This window comes from Primulina tabacum, chromosome 4 (genome assembly GCF_025594145.1).
Source record: "Primulina tabacum isolate GXHZ01 chromosome 4, ASM2559414v2, whole genome shotgun sequence".
NCBI classification, from domain to species: domain Eukaryota; kingdom Viridiplantae; phylum Streptophyta; class Magnoliopsida; order Lamiales; family Gesneriaceae; genus Primulina; species Primulina tabacum.
The window spans coordinates 28,847,758-28,867,094 of record NC_134553.1 but is presented as its reverse complement, the minus strand read 5'-3'; the positions used below and the strand labels follow the sequence as shown (position 1 = coordinate 28,867,094).

The following is a 19,337-nucleotide window of genomic DNA, read 5'->3' as shown; positions in this document are numbered from 1 at the left end:
AATACCTAAAGATAGGCAAATGATAGAATTCATGTGTAATGGAACTTTTGAAGATAAAAATCCAAATGAAGCTATGGAATATTTGGATTCATTAGCAGAAAATGCTCAAAATTGGGATAATATAGGCACAATTGAACCACCAACAACTAAAAACAATAATTCAAAAAATGAGGGTGGTATCTATAATCTTAAAGATGATATAGATATTCAAGCTAGAGTCATTAGAAATGAAAAAGAGTGGTCAATTTAAAAGTATTCAAGAAATTATTTGTCATATATGTGATACACATGATCATGCTACAAAAGATTGTCCAACATTACCTTCATTTAAAGAATATCTCCATGAACAAGAAAATTATGTTAACAATTACAAAAAACCAATACTAGATCCTTTTTCACCATCATATAATCCTGGATGGAAAAATCATCCTAATTTTAGTTGGAGGAATGATAATAATGCACAACCGTCACAACAATATTTTCAAAATAACCAAAATCATCAAGGTTATATTCCTTATGTTACACATCCAAGAAAAAACTTTGAAGATGTAATTCATGCATTTATCCAAAAGCAAGAGTCTATCAATATTCAAAACAGTCAATCTATGAGTGATTTGAAAGAAACTCTTGCAAAATTTGCATCTGCACTTAATATTCATGAAAAAGGAAAATTTCATCTCAACCTCAACCTAATCCTAAAAATCAAAATCAAGAATTAAAAAATGAAAAAATTGATCAAATAAAATCTGTTATTACCCTTAAAAGTGGTAAAATAGTTAATGATCCATATAGTAATGAAAACAAGGATCATTTAAAATCAAAGAGTAAGGATGATAATCCTAATACTTTTGAGAATGATGATACCTTAAATTTTAAGAATAATATGGTGAAGGATAAATCATCTGAAATAGTAAATAAGTCAAATAAACCTCCACCATTTCCTCATGCATTAACAAATCATAAAAAACAAAAAAGTGATTCTGATATCTATGAAGTTTTTAAACAAGTGAAGATAAATATTCCATTATTAGATGCTATTAAACAAGTACCTTCTTATGCAAAATTTTTAAAAGACTTATGTACTGTAAAGAGAAAATTGCATGTGAAGAAAAAAGCATTCTTGGCTGAACAAGTAAGTTCTATTCTTCAAAATAATTCTAGTTTAAAATATAAAGATCCTGGTTGTCCAATAATTTCATGTATTATTGGAGAAAATAAAATTAAAAAAGCTTTGTTGGATTTGGGAGCAAGTGTGAATTTACTTCCTTATTCAGTTTATGAAAAACTTAATTTAGGAGAATTAAAACCCACTTCTGTTACTCTCTTACTGGCGGATAGGTCAATCAAAATACCTAGAGGTATTGTAGAAGATGTGTTGGTTCAAGTTGATAAATTCATATATCCTGTAGATTTTATTGTTTTGGATACACAACCAATAGAAGTACATAATGAAATTCCAGTAATATTGGGATGACCATTTCTAGCAACTTCAAATGCTTTAATTAATTGTCGAAATGGAATAATGAAATTGTCTTTTGGAAATATGATTCTAGAACTTAATGTATTCAATTTATGTAAACAACCAAGTATTAATGAAAATGAATATGATAATGAAATTGAACCAATTGTGGAAGAAAATATACAAGAAGAAAATTTAAATCAACAATCTGAAGTTTTTTCAATAGAAAGTTTTGAGTCTAAAAATAATTTTAAAGAAGATGATAATACAAAACTTGAATTAAAAGTTTTACCATTAGAATTGAAATATGTATTTCTTGGTGAAAATAAAACATTTCCTGTTGTAATTTCTTCCACTCTTTTGCCAAATCAAGAAGAAGATTTGATTAAATTACTTAAAAAATATAAAAATGCAATTGGATGGACTTTGAAAGATATAAAAGGTATGAATCCTTTAATTTGTACACATAAAATTCACTTGGAAGAAAATGCTAAAACATATCAACAACCACAAAGAAGGTTAAATCCACATATGAAGGAAGTTGTTAAGAATGAAGTATTAAAAACTATTAGACGCTGAAATTATCTATCCAATTTCAGATAGTAAATGGGTAAGTCCAACACAAGTAGTACCTAAAAAGTCTGGCATCACTGTTATAAAAAATGAAAAGGGAGAGTTATTACAAGCTAGGATTCCATCTAGTTGGCGTATGTGTATTGATTATAGAAAATTAAATGATGCAACTAGAAAAGATCATTTCTCACTACCATTTTTAGATCAAATTCTAGAAAAAATAGCAGGAAATTCTTATTACTGTTTTCTTGATGGGTATTCGGGGCATTATCAAATACCTATATCATTAGAAGATCAAGAAAAAAACTACTTTTACTTGTCCTTTTGGAACTTTTGCATTTAAAAGAATGCCATTTGGTTTATGTAATGATCCGGCTACTTTTCAAAGATGCATGTTAAGTATTTTCAGTGATATGATTGAAGAATATGTAGAAGTTTTTATGAATGATATAGCTGTTTTTGGAAACTCATTTGAAAATTGTCTTAAAAATCTAGAAGAAGTATTAAAAAGATGTGAAGAAAAAAATCTTGTTTTAAATTGGGAAAAATGTCATTATATGGTTAAATCTGGGATTGTTTTAGGACATGTGATATCTGAAAAAGGAATTGAAGTTGATAAAGCAAAAGTTGACGTTATTGCTAATTTAACATCACCAAAAACGGTCAAAGAAGTTCGATCATTTTTGGGTCATGCAGGATTTTATAGAAGGTTTATAAAAAATTTCAGCATATTATCTAAACCAATTTCAAATCTTTTAACAAAAGATACACAATTTGAATGAACTCAGAAATGTGAAAATGCTTTTAAAAAAATTATTAATCTTTTAGTTACATCACCTATTTTACAACCTCCAGATTGGTCTTTACCATTTGAATTAATGTGTGATGCAAGTGATTATGCTATAGGAGCTGTGTTAGGACAAAGAAAAGAAGAAAAACCTTATGCAATCTATTATGCTAGTAGAACCTTAAGTAGTGCCCAAATAAATTATTTAACTACTGAAAAAGAATTACTTTCAGTAGTATTTGCATTAGATAAGTTTCGATCTTATTTAATTGGTTCTACTACTATTGTTTACACCGATCATTCTGCCATAAAATATTTATCAAATAAACAAGATGCTAAGCCAAGATTAATATGGTGGATTTTATTGTTACAAGAATTTGATATTATAATTAAAGATAAAAAAGGAAAAGAAAATGTTGTAGCCGATCATTTATCTAGAATAATGACTGAATCATCTCATAATGAAATACCAATAAATGAAAATTTTCCAGATGATCAGTTGTTTTATGCTACTATTATGCCCTGATTTGCTAACATTGTAAATTTTCTTGTGACAAATAAAATACCTTCTCATTTGAATTCACAGGATAAGAATAAATTCTTGATAGAAGTTAAAAAATTTTATTGGGATGATCCTTACTTATTTAAGTATTGTCCTGACCAAATTTTTCGACGATGCATACCCGACAATGAAGTAAGTAATGTTATTAAATTTTGTCATTCTGAAGCATGTGGAGGTCATTTTTCATCCAATAAAACAGCTACAAAAATCTTACAATGTGGATTTTATTGGTCGTCTTTATTCAAAGATACGCATTTATTTTGCAAATCTTGTGAAAACTGTCAGAAGATGGGATCAATTTCAAAACGGAACATGATGCCTTTAAATCCAATCATAATTATTGAAATATTTGATAGTTGGGGGATAGATTTTATGGGTCCATTTCCATTATCTTTTGGATATAAGTACATTTTAGTCGCTGTTGATTATGTTTCAAAATGGATTGAAGCAACTGCATGTAGAACTAATAATCATAAAGTTGTTATAAAATTTTTAAAAGAAAATATTTTTAGCCGATTTGGAATACCTAGAGCAATAATTAGTGATGGGGGAAGTCATTTTATAAATAAATCATTTTCTTCTTTGTTAAGAAAATATGGCATTACATATAAAGTTTCTACCCCATATCATCCTCAAAGTAATGGTCAAGTTGAACTTGAAAATAGAAAAATAAAACAAATTTTAGAAAAAACAGTTCATCCAAATCGAAAAGATTGGTCTTTAAGATTAACTGATGCATTATGGGCATATAGAACTGCATTTAAAACATCATTAGGGATGTCACCTTATAGGTTAGTTTTTGGTAAGTATTGTCATTTACCGGTTGAACTTGAACATAAAGCTTACTGGGCAATTAAAGCATTTAATATTAATTTAGATGATGCATCTAAATTAAGAAAATTGCAAATAAATGAACTTGAAGAATTAAGAAATGATGCATATGAAAATTCAAAGATTTATAAAGATAAAACTAAAGCATTTCATGATAAAAATATTATGAGAAAGTCATTTGAAATTGGACAAAAATTTTTGCTTTATAATTCTCGTTTGCATTTATTTTCAGGTAAACTAAGATCGAGGTGGTCAGGACCATTTATAGTCAAATTTGTTTATCCCCATGGTGCTGTTGATATTGAAAATCCTAAAAATAATGACGTGTTTATAGTTAATGGGCAAAGACTTAAGCCTTTTATAGAAAATAAAATTCTTAATAATGAGTTTATGCCTTTATATGATCCACAATAGTTGTTTGATATTTTCATTTTGTTTTGCAGATTCTAGTTCATTTCCCGATTAAGTGGCAGATAACGGTACTCCGTGACTGTTTAAGTCGGTTTCTTCAGTTTTCCCAAAATAATTGAAATATATATAATAATAATAATATGGATGCGTGTATTATGAATCTTCGTAAATATTTTGCTTGTTTACCTGATAATGCGTTGAAAAAAATTTATAAAGCTAGATGTGAGCGGTTAAGGTTGATGATGTCATATGGCATACCGAATGATGTCCGTTTGATAATTGAAGCAAAAGTCCGATTGGTTGGGGAAGCAAGTGAATTAATAATAAGACATATGACAGGATTTGGTAAAAGCACATATGCCAAAAAGCGAAGAGCTAAACGTATAGGTGGATGTCATAAATGTGCAAGGTGGACTTGTAAGGGAAAATGCAAAAATGTTGGAATGATATCAATGAATAGAGAAGATAAAATTTTATTCATTAAGAATGGTCTGAGTAAAGAGCCTTTGGATAATTTTCTAGAGGTTCTTGATACGCATTCTAGTGGGTACGTGCAAAATGAACTTCTTAAACTATGGTGGCAATTTCAACAGGAGGAATATCAATATGGACGGTGGAATCAGCCTTACAAAGATCCTACTGTAGTAACACATATCTATTTAGATAAGTAAATATATATACACAATTTCGTCTTGGGAATCTTACGTTAAAAGACCATGTTTGCCAATTTATAACAAAATTGGATGGGAAGCATATCCTCGAATCATAGAAGGCGTTGAAGCCGTTACTGAACGTAAAATCAGAGGAAGATGTGAGCCACAATCACAACTACGCTGTATATATTTGTTTTAATTTTGTCATTTTTATTTTCTTTCAATAATAATAATTTCCTGTTCAAATATTGACTTTTGGCATGTTACGCTTATAAATTCATATGCTGTGATCTAACAATTACAAAAAACATATTTCTCAACATGTCAACGTCCACGGTAAGTAAAATCAAAAATATTTGTGTATTTTGTGGATCTAGTGCAGGAAAAGATTTAATTTATGAAGAAGTAGCAGAAAATCTTGGAATAACACTTGCTAAAAAAAAGATTCATTTGGTATATGGTGGTGGTGAAGTTGGCCTCATGGGAAAAGTTGCAAAAGCTGCGCATGCAGGTGGAAGTGAAGTTTTAGGCATTATTCCGATTACCTTAAGCCAATCTTACAGGACCAACAATAGGAGAAGAAATGAAAGTGGACAACATGTATGAACGAATCACTCAAATGATTGAACATTCAGATGCTTTCATTGCTTTGCCAGGAGGTTTCGGTACTTTGGAAGAAATATTTCATACTGTTTGTTGGGCACAATTAAATATCCACAATAAGCCAATTGGTTTGTTAAATGTTAACAATTATTATGATAAACTATTATCGTTTCTTGATGATGTTGTGGAACATGGATTTATTTCATTAGCTTCGCGAAGGATGTTAGTTTCTGCTACATGTGAAGGTGAACTTATTGATTTACTGCAAGGATTTAGTCATGAACCAGATCCATCCTTATCTCAACTTAATTGGCAAACATCCAAGAGTAAGAAAAGAAAATTCATGTGATGCTAAACTTGTGATTCAACGGTATGTTTTAATGTTTTTCTTTAATGTATGAATAATTTCTTCTTCTTCTCCTCTTAGTTTTTTTTTATATAAAAAATTAAAATATATACTTATATATAGTAATAATAATAATAATTTTTAGTTCAATGTCGAGTAAGGTGTCAGTAAAATGCACCTGAGACGCATTAGTTAATAATTATTGGAAAATCACAATACACTAGATTTTAATATTCATTATATTCAAAATACAGACTAAAAGAAAAATTAGTTTTTCATATGTACCAATTTATATATATATTTTGATCAATTAATATAAAATATATAATAGATGTGTTCATATATATATATAATTGTATGTGTTTTCAAATAAAATAATTTCTAAAATTTTTATGAGAATATAGTTAAAAGATATGGTTTGTATGGTTGTTAACTTGTATAATTGAAAGAATTCTTTTGTAAAAGTATAATATATACTCACACATCTTTTGTGAGTGAGTGGTGAGAAATGAGAAAACAATTAATAAATTTTTATTGATTATTAAAAAATGGTTAATTACAAGAATATAACTCCCCTAAAAAAAATATTTATTGAAAAAAAAAAGTTAATATATAACGGACTGCAAAATACTTTATTCATTGTAATTTTTTAGATTTGATTGATGTACTATCAATGTGTTCTAAAACATCAATATCGTGTTAAAAAAAAAAACAAACAAACAAAAAGATTTGTTTGTGCTAGATAAGTTTCAAAGGTAGTCGGATGTATCCGTTATATAAATGTTTATATATATACATATATATATATATATATTTATGGTAGAATGTTTGGATAAAAAATTTTATGTTATTGTAAAATTTTGCAGTCACGTTATTTAAAAAAAAACAATAAAAAAAAGAAAAAAAGGGGGATTTTTATTCTTTGTAAATTTTCCTATTTTGTTTTCAATATTAGTTTAATTAATTGTCTGCTTTAATACTTAGCCTTTTTCAATGAGAGTTAATATTTATTCCAATTACATGAGTGAAAACTAGCTATTCTTTAAACATTTTGACCTGAAAGAATATATGGAGTTGAGGCTTTTACAATAATATTCTTGATATTATACATGTTATGGTGGGTGGTGTGAATTATCTTTTTGACTATATTATTATAAAAAATTTAGAAATTTTAAAAAAAATTATATATATATATTGTTACTTTATATATTATGAGAAAATAATAATAATAATAAAAACACATCTAATTATATATTATTATATTAAACGAAAATATATATATATATATATATAAATCGGTATATGATTTTGTTTTTAATGAATATGTTTGTGTTTGAATATATAAAAAGAATAAAGAATCTAGGTTGTGATTTTCCGATAAATTTTATTACTAAGGGACTACTAATAAGATAGTGTGGGGGTGTGATGAAACTTAAAATTAATAATTTATTATATGTTAAAACCTGTATTTTAAAATTTAAGTTTCATTAAAATTATAAAATTATGTTATTTTAGTATTGTTTGTTTATATTTAATTGTCTTACTAAATATGTTTTATTTTCAGGTTTTCTACGTGTTGGTAAAATAATGATAACTCAAGCTAGAAAATTCAAATGAAGGTGACTCAAATATGTTTGGAATCCTTGAGAAATTATCTACAACTTTGCAGAAGACATGATTGCCTAAAAAGTTCCTTAAGATGATCAAATTGTGCAAATATCAAAAGGAGGACAAATTTACTTTTACTATGACCAGCATATAGTAAAAAAATCATAACTATTTCAATATTTAACCAAATGAGGTGAACAAAGTGGCCAAATTCATCTACAGACAATTCCCCACATGTTTGCCGTTTTGAGCAGAGTCAAATTCGGTGATTAAAGTCGTGGAACAAAGCATTGAAAGATGGGACATGGAATTGAACTTGGAGGAGACAAAGAATACTATTGCAACTACATGGCATTAATAAAAATTTTGACCCTTTCTCTCATTTGGCCTATAAATAGAGACCTTGTGCTAGCTTGAGAATCATTCTATCTCATTGTAAAATATAGTGTGTATCAAAGTTCTAAGTTCCAATATATTTTCTTTCATGTTCTCAACTATGAGTAATATTTTAGTGTTGATCAAAAGTAAGCTTATGGCAAGCTAAATCTATTATGTCAATGTGAAGATGATGCATTCTTGGTGAAGTAAGATTGTTTATATTTTGTATATTCTTTCTTTATTTCTTTTCATTTAGCTAACTTATTTTTATTGTAGGTATAAAAATGAATTATTTGTTGTTATCAATTTACATCAAATGCTTGATACCATTAAAGTGGTTATCTTGATTTGTTGTTTAATTTTGATACAATAAATATTTCATCACTTATTATTATATGTGTATATATATATCTATATATATTTATATAATAATATCATAATATTTCATTTAGACGATAGCGTGGCTCTGCCGGTTGTTCTAAATGAAATATAATGATTTAATTTAACATTTACTTTATGCAATTATTTATTTATATAGTTATAATTATAATCATAGGTACCATATATAAAATATCGGTTAATTCGGTATTTTCTATAGTGGGAACTATATTATATTATGTGTGTGTTTAATTTTCTTGGAACCATTATTTATGGTGGTTTCTTTTGTTTTACTTTTAGTTAAACAATATTACATAAACCAAGAATAAATCCTCAAGCCTTGACAAAATTTATAATTTGTAAACTTAATTTTTGCATTTGGTAATCTATAAATTAATAAATTTAAACTCAAAATAACCTCTCTGTGGATCGATCTCGTACTTACGAAATATATTACTTGCAGACAACCTACACTTGGGTGAATTATTATTTAAGTAGTAGCATGCATCAGCTGCTGAATTCGATTTTCCTGGATAGTACTTGATTTCACAATCGAAGTCTTTCAATAAATCAAGCCATCTTCGTTGTCTCATATTCTGCTCTGACTGTGAAAACAGATATTTCAGGCTTTTATGATCAGAATGAATTTCAAACTTCTCACCGTAAAGGTAGTGTCGCCATATCTTCAAAGCAAATTCAATGGCAGCCAATTCAAGATCATGAATTGGGTAACGAATCTCATGTGGCTTCAGCTGTCTCGAGGCATACGCAATAATATGTTCTCGCTGCATCAGAATACAACCCAATCGTCGATGAGATGCATCACAATAAACCACAAAATCACCAGTACCTGATGGAATAGTCAATATCGGTGCACTGGTCAATCTTTTCTTCAGTTCCAGAAAACTAGACTCACAGTCTTCAGACCATACAAACAGAGCATTCTTCTGAGTCAACTGCGTAATAAGCTTGGCAATACTCGAGAAATATTTAATAAATCGACGGTAATATCCTGCCAAACTTATAAAACTGCGAATCTCGGGTACAGATGTCGGTCTTGGCCAACTGATCACGGCCTCAACTTTACTGGGATCAACAGAAATCCCGTCTCCAGATATAATGTGACCTAGAAATACAACATGTCTCAACCAAAACTCGCATTTCGACAGTTTAGCATACAGTTTCTCAGCCCTTAGAATTTTCAATACAGTTCTCAAATGCTCGGCATGATCAATCATATTCTTCGAATAAATCAAAATGTCATCAATGAATATAATAACAAAATCATCAAGATATCTCTGAAATATGCGGTTCATCAGACCCATAAACACAGTTGGAGCATTAGTCACACCGAACGACATGACAATAAACTCATAATGTCCATACCTGGTTCGGAATGCTGTCTTCGAGATATCAGAATCCCTGACTCTTAGCTGATGATATCCAGATCTCAGATCGATCTTGGAATATACAGAAGAACCCTGCAACTGATCAAATAAATCCTCAATACGAGGCAAAGGATATTTATTCTTTATCGTTGCTTTGTTCAGTTGCCGGTAGTCGATACAGAGTCTCATAGAACCGTCTTTCTTTCGAACAAACAATACTGGAGCACCCCAAGGAGACACACTCGGTCTGATATACCCCTTGGCCAATAAATCCTCCAACTGTTCTTTTAACTCTTTCATCTCAATCGGTGCCATTCGGTATGGAGCTCTAGAAATCGGGACTGTACCTGACATCAATTCAATACTGAAGTCTATCTCTCGAATCGAAGGTAAACCAAGAATCTCATCTGGAAAGACATCAGCAAACTCACACACCACTGGCAAATCCGCCAATGATGGACTCGATTTCAGTAGATCAACTGAATATACAAGAAATCCCTCCGCTCCTTTCTGCAACAATCGAGTCATAGACAATACGGATATCAAAGGAATTCTAGATCGAGAACCCTTACCGTAAAATTTCCACTCATCAGCCATATCCGGTCAGAATCTCACAATCTTGTGGAAACAATCAACAGTAGCTCTGTACTTGGTCAACATATCGATACCGCTAATACAGTCAAAATCAGACAACCCAAGCACAATACAGTCTAACTCAATCTCATGCCCATCATACTGTAGCATACAATATTTCACAGACTTCACTGATATCAAACCTGTCCCCAAAGGAGAAGAGACAGACACTACAGCAGATAATGACTCAATAGGCAAAGAATGCATCAATGCAAATCGCTCAGATATGAATGTATGCGATGCACCAGTATCTATCAATACATATGCAGGATAACCGAAAATAAAACAGTTACCTGCAACAACATCGTCAGGTGCCTCCTAAACCTGCTCCTCTATCAAAGCAAATACTCTGGCCTGCTGTCAGGAGGCTGGCTAACGGTCTGACTACCTCCTGGCCTCTGCTGTGACGGAGATGGTGCTGGCTGGAATGAATGAACAGCAGCTGATCGTCTATTAGTCTGTGCCGCTGATCCAGATGATTCGTCACCCTGTGATTTCTGAAAATCTCTCTGTGGGCAGACTCTGGCAAAATGTCCCTGCTGCCTACAAATATGGCAACTGCCAAACACTTCTCGGCACTGCTCTGTGGCATGTTTCCCTCCACAAGTGCTGCAGTAGGCTCTTATATAACTCTGGCTGACCGATCTGTTTCGAGCCACTAGAACTGGATGAACTACTTCCAGATCTTTTAAACTGTTTCCCTCTGGCTTTCAGGAAATCTTTCTTTCCCCCACTGCTGCTGCCACTCTCAAATCGGGGAGGTGGTTGCTGTGGTCTCAATGCTAGAGGCACAAACGAAGCTCTTTTCTGTCTCATTAGATCGGCTTCGGCACCCTTGGCCCTGTTCAAGGCATCAGTAAAATTGTTCGGTCGCCCCGTATTCACCAGTGTAAATATTTCAGGATTCAGGCCATTAATAAACTGATCCGCAACGGCTTCGTCGTTTTCAGCCACATGTGGAGAAAATCTCAGCAAGGTAGAGAACTTGGCTACATACTCTTCGATGTTCAGCTGCCCCTGTCTCAAATTTGTAAACTCGGCTCCCTTATCCTTCCTATACGACACTGGAAAGAATCTCTGATAAAATTCAGTTCTAAATACATTCCAGGTAATAGTCGTACCTCGATGCTCCAGTGTTCTCTTCGTCGTAATCCACCAATTCTTTGTGACTTCATGCAATTGGTGCCCAATCAGTTTCACTCTCCGCTCATTGGTGTAATCCAAGGACTCAAACAGCATCTCAATGTCATTTAGCCAACTCTCACAATCCACTGAAGTCTCAGTACCTTTCAGAGTCGGTGGATGGAACGACTGAAATCTCTTCAGCAATGTTTCCATCGGTGTTGCTGTCACATCCATTGGAGGATTCGAAGTGCTACCCTGTTCTAGTATTCTTCGAGGAGGCATATCTGATTACCAAAAGGGTTAGCAACCAAATACAACAAATCTGTTTCAGTCCTCCTCCGATCATCTTACTGCTGATCAAGAATCGGTTCTGATTCATTCTCAATAACACATGTTTCCAAATCAAGTCAGATAAACATGCATTATAAAGTAGTAGAACATAATAGATTGCTAGCATGTAAAGCAAGGAAGAAAACTCAATCTACCCCGCTCACTAGCTCCTATCTCAATCTAAAGGATCTATCGCTCTGATACTACCTGTTGTGGGGACCCGGACGCTAATCATGTTCTTAATCATCATTGGGACAATTTAATAGATTATAATAAACATGGTCTAAATTTTTTTTTTTAAATACTGTAGTAAATGCGGAACGTAATGGAATACATTCTAATATACATGTCAGTATTAAAGTACAAGTCTTGTACTATATACAATCATTCAAACTAAGGTTTAACAACTAAATATCAAGCGTCCGAACCCTATCTCTAATCATGGTCCGTAGTCTCCACTCTAATCACGATCTCTCTTCATCTCCTCGACCCCGATCCTGTCCCACCTGTTGCCATGCACACATACAAACACGACAACAGCCGGATAACTCCGGTGAGAAATATATCCCAGTATAAATCAACGAAACATGCAATCATATAAACAATGTAAAAGAATGTAACAGATATCAGTAACATGTATCAAAATCTGAAACATAACCAATATAAAATCTTCAATCAGACTCGTGACTCCACGTCTCAGACTAGACTCAATCCTAGTCTAGGTGTAACGCCCCGAAAATTTAAAGGTCCACGCGAACCACATGCATACGATTTATTAAATTCTCTTGTATTTTAATTAATTGTTTTAATTGCATAAATTAATTATGTTGTGCATGTTGACATATTTAAAATTATATTTTCTACATTGTTGCATTAAAATATAATTTTAAAAGGTTATTCGTGTTGCGATCGAGGAACGGAAACCGAGGGTTGAAAAATAGAAAATATTTTTATTAAACAATTATTTTTAATTATTTAAATTAAGGGTGATGTTTTTTCTTATTTTAAAAAAATATGGGGTTTTGAGGTGATTTTATACGCCGGGACGTAAATTTTATCGGTGTTGGTTTTTCAACAAAAATGCGAACGTTTTGGCAACCCGGCTAATAAGTTCACAAACTTTATTAAACAAAATATTTTTAATATTTATTTAAGCACTAATGGGCCTAACTTGTATGCTTAATGGGCCTAAGCTTGGTTAGTACTTAATTAACTATTTAATATGTAAATTAGACCCCATAACCCTACACTTTTCACACGCCACTTTTCATAATTTTGCACTCCAAAATCTCTCCAAAAACACGGCACACACACTCCACAATTTGGTAGAAAATTTCGTGAGTTTCAAAGAGGAATTCAAGCCAAGGTTGTCGTCGCCGTTCTTCGCAATCGTCAACGAGAAATCGTGCGTTTAAAACGCAAAGGCACGTCATATTCTCCTTTTACTCATCATCACACCATATTATTTAATTATGTTTGAAATTGCATGAAAACAAGTAGCACCTTTGAAGATTTTCGTTTATGCCTATTTTATGGTTTTTAAAACATGCATGTTGATCTAAGAACCATGAATTTCATTCACCTAAGGGGCTGCCATGAATTAGGATGATATAGGGCATGTTTTACACGTGTTTGAGGGCCTAAAAAATGCACAAACAGGCTGCACACACGCTGCACACACACACAGGACCAAGCTGGAACAGAAAATTTGATGTTGAGAGATCAAGGGGCTCGGTTCTATGGGATTGTTGGCTTGGTTTGGGTTCGGTTGGGACCAGGGCTTGGCTAAGGTCCGTGAGGGGTCAAGGGAAGAGTCCTAGCCATGCTAGGACTCGAGACAAGAGGCTGGGAAGGAGTCCTAGCAACCCGTGAGCTTCAAGGAGAGAACAACACAGGTTCAGCATCTAGTGCAGGGCTTGTGGGCTTGGCCAGGGGGTCTAGGCTGGGCTAGGTTAGGTCCTTAGGGTCCTAAGAAGGTGCACAAGGGGTTGGTTCAAGGCCTGGTTCGGTGGTCAAGTGGCTAAGGAAGAAAACATGGAGTCCTAGTCTAGGTGGGTTTCTCGGCCATGCTTGTGCTGAAGTGGGGCTTCGGTTTTCAAGATTGGGGCTGAGTCCTATGGGTTCTAAGGGTGCAGGAGGGTCCCTAGAGGGGCTGGTCATGAGTTGGTGCAGGGTGGCTCGATGGGGCTTGAGCCAAACACAAAAACGAGAGGTAGAAGCTCTTGGCAGCAAGTATGCGTGAGGTTGCTGTCAAGCTTCAGTGGGTGGCTGCTCGTGTCCAGGGGTTTGGGTCGGTCTGGGCTTGGTCTGGGCATGGTCCAGGGAAGGTTAGGGTCATGGGTGGTCGGTGGTTAAGGGCTGGTAGAGTCCTAGGCGGCTAGGAGTCCCAATGCAACAAGGACACTACAAACACACACACGTGCAGAATTTTAGGTCGACTTCCAGGACGTTTTTGGTCGGGCTAGGGCTGGTTGTTTGGGCTGAGCTTCGTCAGTAGGGTCCTTAGGTGGGTTGGCTAGGTTTTGGTTCAATGTGGCTCGGGCGTGGCTCGAGTAAATTAGGAGATGGCTCGGTGTGTTCGTTAGTGTGTCAAAAACAAAAATAATAAATCTAAAATTGAATCCATGGGTCCACGGGTGTGACTCATGACTTGGAAGGGTAGAATAAATCTTAAAAATGCTATGTTTAAAATTTGGGGTCAAAATAACGAGTTTTGGATTTATTCGAGATTTAATCGCCGCACAAAACGTTAATTAAACGAGTTAATTGAAAAGCCTAGTTTTAAGCTTTATAAAATTATGAAAAATTAGGCTTAAGCTTAAATAATTATTATAAGTCTAAGTTTTTAATTTAGGAATTTTATATTAAAGTTTGGGATTATTCGGGATTAAAACGCATTAATACGCCACATTTAAAGATTAATTTAAAAGTCCTCGATTTAAGCTAAATAAAAATATGAGAAAATTCATGTAGGCTTAAATAATTATTTGGGACATGTTAGAGTCAATGAAATTAAGAAAATGTCAAAAACGAGGAATGTTACGTCTAGGGGTAAAACGGTCTTTTTACACCTAAAAATTAGTAAACGTCATGGCAGTGCCCTGAATGCTGTTTTATGTGCTAATATGTTTACTTTCTATAGGTATGGATGTTTATGATATTATGATTATTTTTAAAATATTTATGAAATGTTCATGGTTAAATTATGATTTTTAAATGTCTAAGAAATTTTTATGATTCAAGGAAGACATTTAAAAGACATGTTGCATACTTGGTTTAAAATGAAAAATGTTATATGCATGATTTTTATTAAGTGATGATAACATGTTGAAGGATGTGAAAGGATTGTGACTAACACGATGATATGTTGGAGATATCGTGAGGGTTAATGGTCCTAGTGGGAGCCCGACGATCGTATTTCCTTGGATACGGATATGTATATGTATATGATGATATGTTAATACATAAGGCCAAGGCCCAGTTGACGGGTGAGAGTGTCGCTGGTGTTCCCGTCGCCCAGTACTGTGGTTACATGTAGATGGATCCATCGCCCAACACGTATATGAAAGTCACAATCAACGATCTGAATTCAACAAACACGAACATGAATATGAATATGAGGACATGAATATGTTGATATGAATATGAATATGTTTATGTTTATATGACAATTTTTATGCATAAGATTATGAAAATGTTTTTATTTAAAAGTTTTATGCATAATGAAAATTTTTACGAAAATGTTTATGTTTATGCATCTTCATGAAAACGATATTTTAAGTACAAGTATTTTTCACTGTTATATGTTAACTGTATTACGTATTATTCGTTATCAAGAATATGACGTGTTGAGTCTTTAGACTCACTAGGTGTGATTGATTCAGGTGATATTGATTATGAATATGATAATGGAGGTCTTGATGGTTGATCTGACTGGACTGAAGGTGCACATACCCCGAGGACCTACGCTAGTTTTCCGCACTAGTTATGATTTATGATTTCAAGTTATGTTAAAAATATTTTTACATCTTTTATTTATGTTATGAGAGATTTTTGAGAGGTTATAGTATGAGCTATACTTTTCAAATAATGTTTTTAGATTGGTAAAATGTTTGACGATTTTATGCTTTAAAATATTTTCCTTTGGATTTTTAAATGGCAGTTAGATGTTTATTTTTAAAATAATGTCAAAAATATTTTATGGTTCGGCCGAATACTACGTGAGGTTTTAAAAAAAAAATTCTAGTACATTTTAAGAAAACGAATAAGCAGACGTTTCACTAGGGATCCCGGTTTCCAGACATTGGTATTCCATATCGAATATCAGTAATAGAAGAAACTCCAATTCTATTCAACATCGATATAACCAAACATCCGGTGTCTTGACCTATCCGTCACAGACTTTGGCACTTTCGCCAACTCACTATCCTGTGAAAATGTGAAATGTGCCAGTGACGATTCCATCACTATCTGACACCTATGTCACAACATAACTCGTCTAATACTCGTCTAATATATGCTTTCTATAAATCAATAGAACAAGCATATCAATTCAAATCAATGCACACAATAACCATAAGTATGTGATTTAGGGAAACTCAAGTATATCAGACTCGAGTCATTCTCCCGGTTTGACATTGACTTATACCTTTCTTTAATTGCAGTTCTGACAACGTTCAAGTTTGGAATTCTAAGTCTGTCGATACTCAATCTGGCAATGACAATATCAAGAAGTACAATATCAATATACTGCTCAAATCAATACCAAATCTGATCAATCTGAATCTAACTCAAAATCAATGGTATAACGGAACAATCTGAATATCCCCGTCAATACAATATCAACAGATATCAATTATCACAACTCATAATCGATAACGGTACAAATCTGATATCACATCTCAATCAAATCAACTCAGAAAATCATAACAATTTCATACAGTATCCGTTCTTCAATCCAGTTTCGATTATACGACGTCTAACATGTCAAAAACATCATATATGAATCATATCCAATTCTGGCAATATCATAATTTCAAGACATATCAAAACTTAATAAAACTTACGTCCAGTTGTAGCCTGCGTCGATAGGAATACAGTAGTGAAGTCGGATTGAAATTCTAACGGTTGGATCTTTCGTAAATCGCAAATCTCTGATTAAAAGGCGTAAGGAAAATCCTTAACTTTCCTGGAGCTTTTCACCGTTTCATTTATGAAGGAATGAACTTGTATATATATCTCTCATGCATGCCTACGATACGTGTCTAATTTTCATACATTTCAATCGGCGCTCGGGCGGTTGCAAATTACCGCTCGAGCGCGGCATGTTCTGCCTGACACATTTTCTTGCATATCGGTCGGCGCTCGGGCGGTTGAAATTTACCGCTCGGGCGCGAGAGGTTCTGTCCGAAACATCTCCTTGTTGAACATTGGCGCTCGGGCGGTCAAAAACTACCGCTCGGGCGCCAACAGTTCTGTCCAAAATTGTGTAATTCACATGTTTTGCCCAATCTGGTCTCGGAATGATCCGTCTATAATCATATCAGTTCAAAATCAATAATCTCAATTAACAGAATCAAAATCTCGGGCATTACATGCCTTGTGTGGATCAGATAAATACCCAGCATCAGCATAACCAATTATACTTTGACTGTTATCTTTTGAATACAAAGTCTCAAGTATGTCATTCCTCGTAGATAACGGAATATATGTTTAATTATGTTCCAGTGTTTTTTTGTTGGATATGAGCTAAATATTGCCAATAAATTTACAGCAAATATATATCAGGTCTTGTGCAATTTGTAAGATACATAAGGGCACCAATAGCAGTTAGATATTGTACTTCTGGACCAAAAATAACTTCATCATCTTCACATGGATGGAATGGATCTTTTTCTATGTTTAATGATCTAACAAACATTGTAGTACTTAAAGGATTTGATTTATCCATATTAAAATGTTTAAGGACCTTTTTTCTGTATAATTTGACTGGTGAACAAATATTCCACATTTTTTTTATTCAATTTGCAAATCCAGGCAATATTATTTCAAATTTTTCATTCAAGTACGACACAACTTCTTGAATTTCCTTATTTGTTCCAACGATGTTTAAATCATCAACATATACAACAATAATTACACATCCGGATGTTGTTTTCTTAATGAAAACACAAGGGCATATTGAATTGTTTACATATCCCTTTTCATTATGTGTTCAATTAACCGATTATACCACATTCGGCCGGATTTCTTTAACACATATAATGATGATCTTCCAATTTCACATAATAACATTCTTTGAGTTTTGAACTTTGTGCTTCAGGAATCTTAAATCCTTCATGGATTTTCACCTTCAGGTGTAAAGACTATAGGCCATTTGTACCCAGCAGATTTTACCCCTTTATGTGTAAAGATTATAGGCCCAAAAACGTTACGTTAATTTAGCGAATCCAATTCAACTTGGATGACAACTTTCCATTTTATCCAGTCTTGTTGATTTTTACATTCACTAAAATATTTTGGTTCTTGATCTTCATTATCATTTAGGATGACAAATGCCACATTGTAAGAAAATATATCATCAATTTCTTTTATATACTTTAGGTTCCATAATTTTCTAGTATTAATATAATTTATAGAGATTTCACGATTCTCATCAGTTTATGGTTCTGACGGAACATTTTCATCAGCATGTATTTCTGTCGGAATATCATTCTCTATTTTGTGATTATCGTGTTTCTCTATGCTTTTTCTTTTTCGAGGATTTTTATCCTTGGAACCGATTGGTCTTCCACGCTTCAAGCATTTAATGACATCATGAGTTTCTTCAATTTATTTTTTTGGAATTTAAATTCGAGCAGGGGTATTTACAGCATGTATATATGATTTAGTGACCACTTTTGTATCTGCAAATGCATCTGACATTTGATTTGCTATTCTTTACAAGTGCACAATTGCTGTACATCTTTTTCACATTGTTTAGTTCCTGGATCCAGATGTAACAATGATGATGTATAATATGTAATTTCCTTTTCGATATATTTCTTTTCTCCCCCTAACATTGGGAGGATTTCTTCATTAAAAAGACAATCATCAAAACGTGATGTAAAATGTCGTCTGTATAAGGCTCAAGATATCGAATGCTATCATAACCCACATAAATTCTGATCTTGTTAGGATCGGTTGGGAATAAAAAATTATTTAGAAGGGAGGTTGAATAAACACTTTCCAATTTTCACAACTTATTCGAATAATGAATCAGTTTAGTGATAA

The 19,337-nt window shown here is 32.9% G+C and overlaps 1 pseudogene; it reads left to right on the top strand.

Annotated features, from left to right (window-relative positions):
* Positions 1 to 19: 19 nt before the first annotated feature.
* On the top strand, positions 20 to 5,392 carry LOC142541937 (uncharacterized; annotated as a pseudogene).
* The last annotated feature ends 13,945 nt before the right edge of the window (positions 5,393 to 19,337 follow it).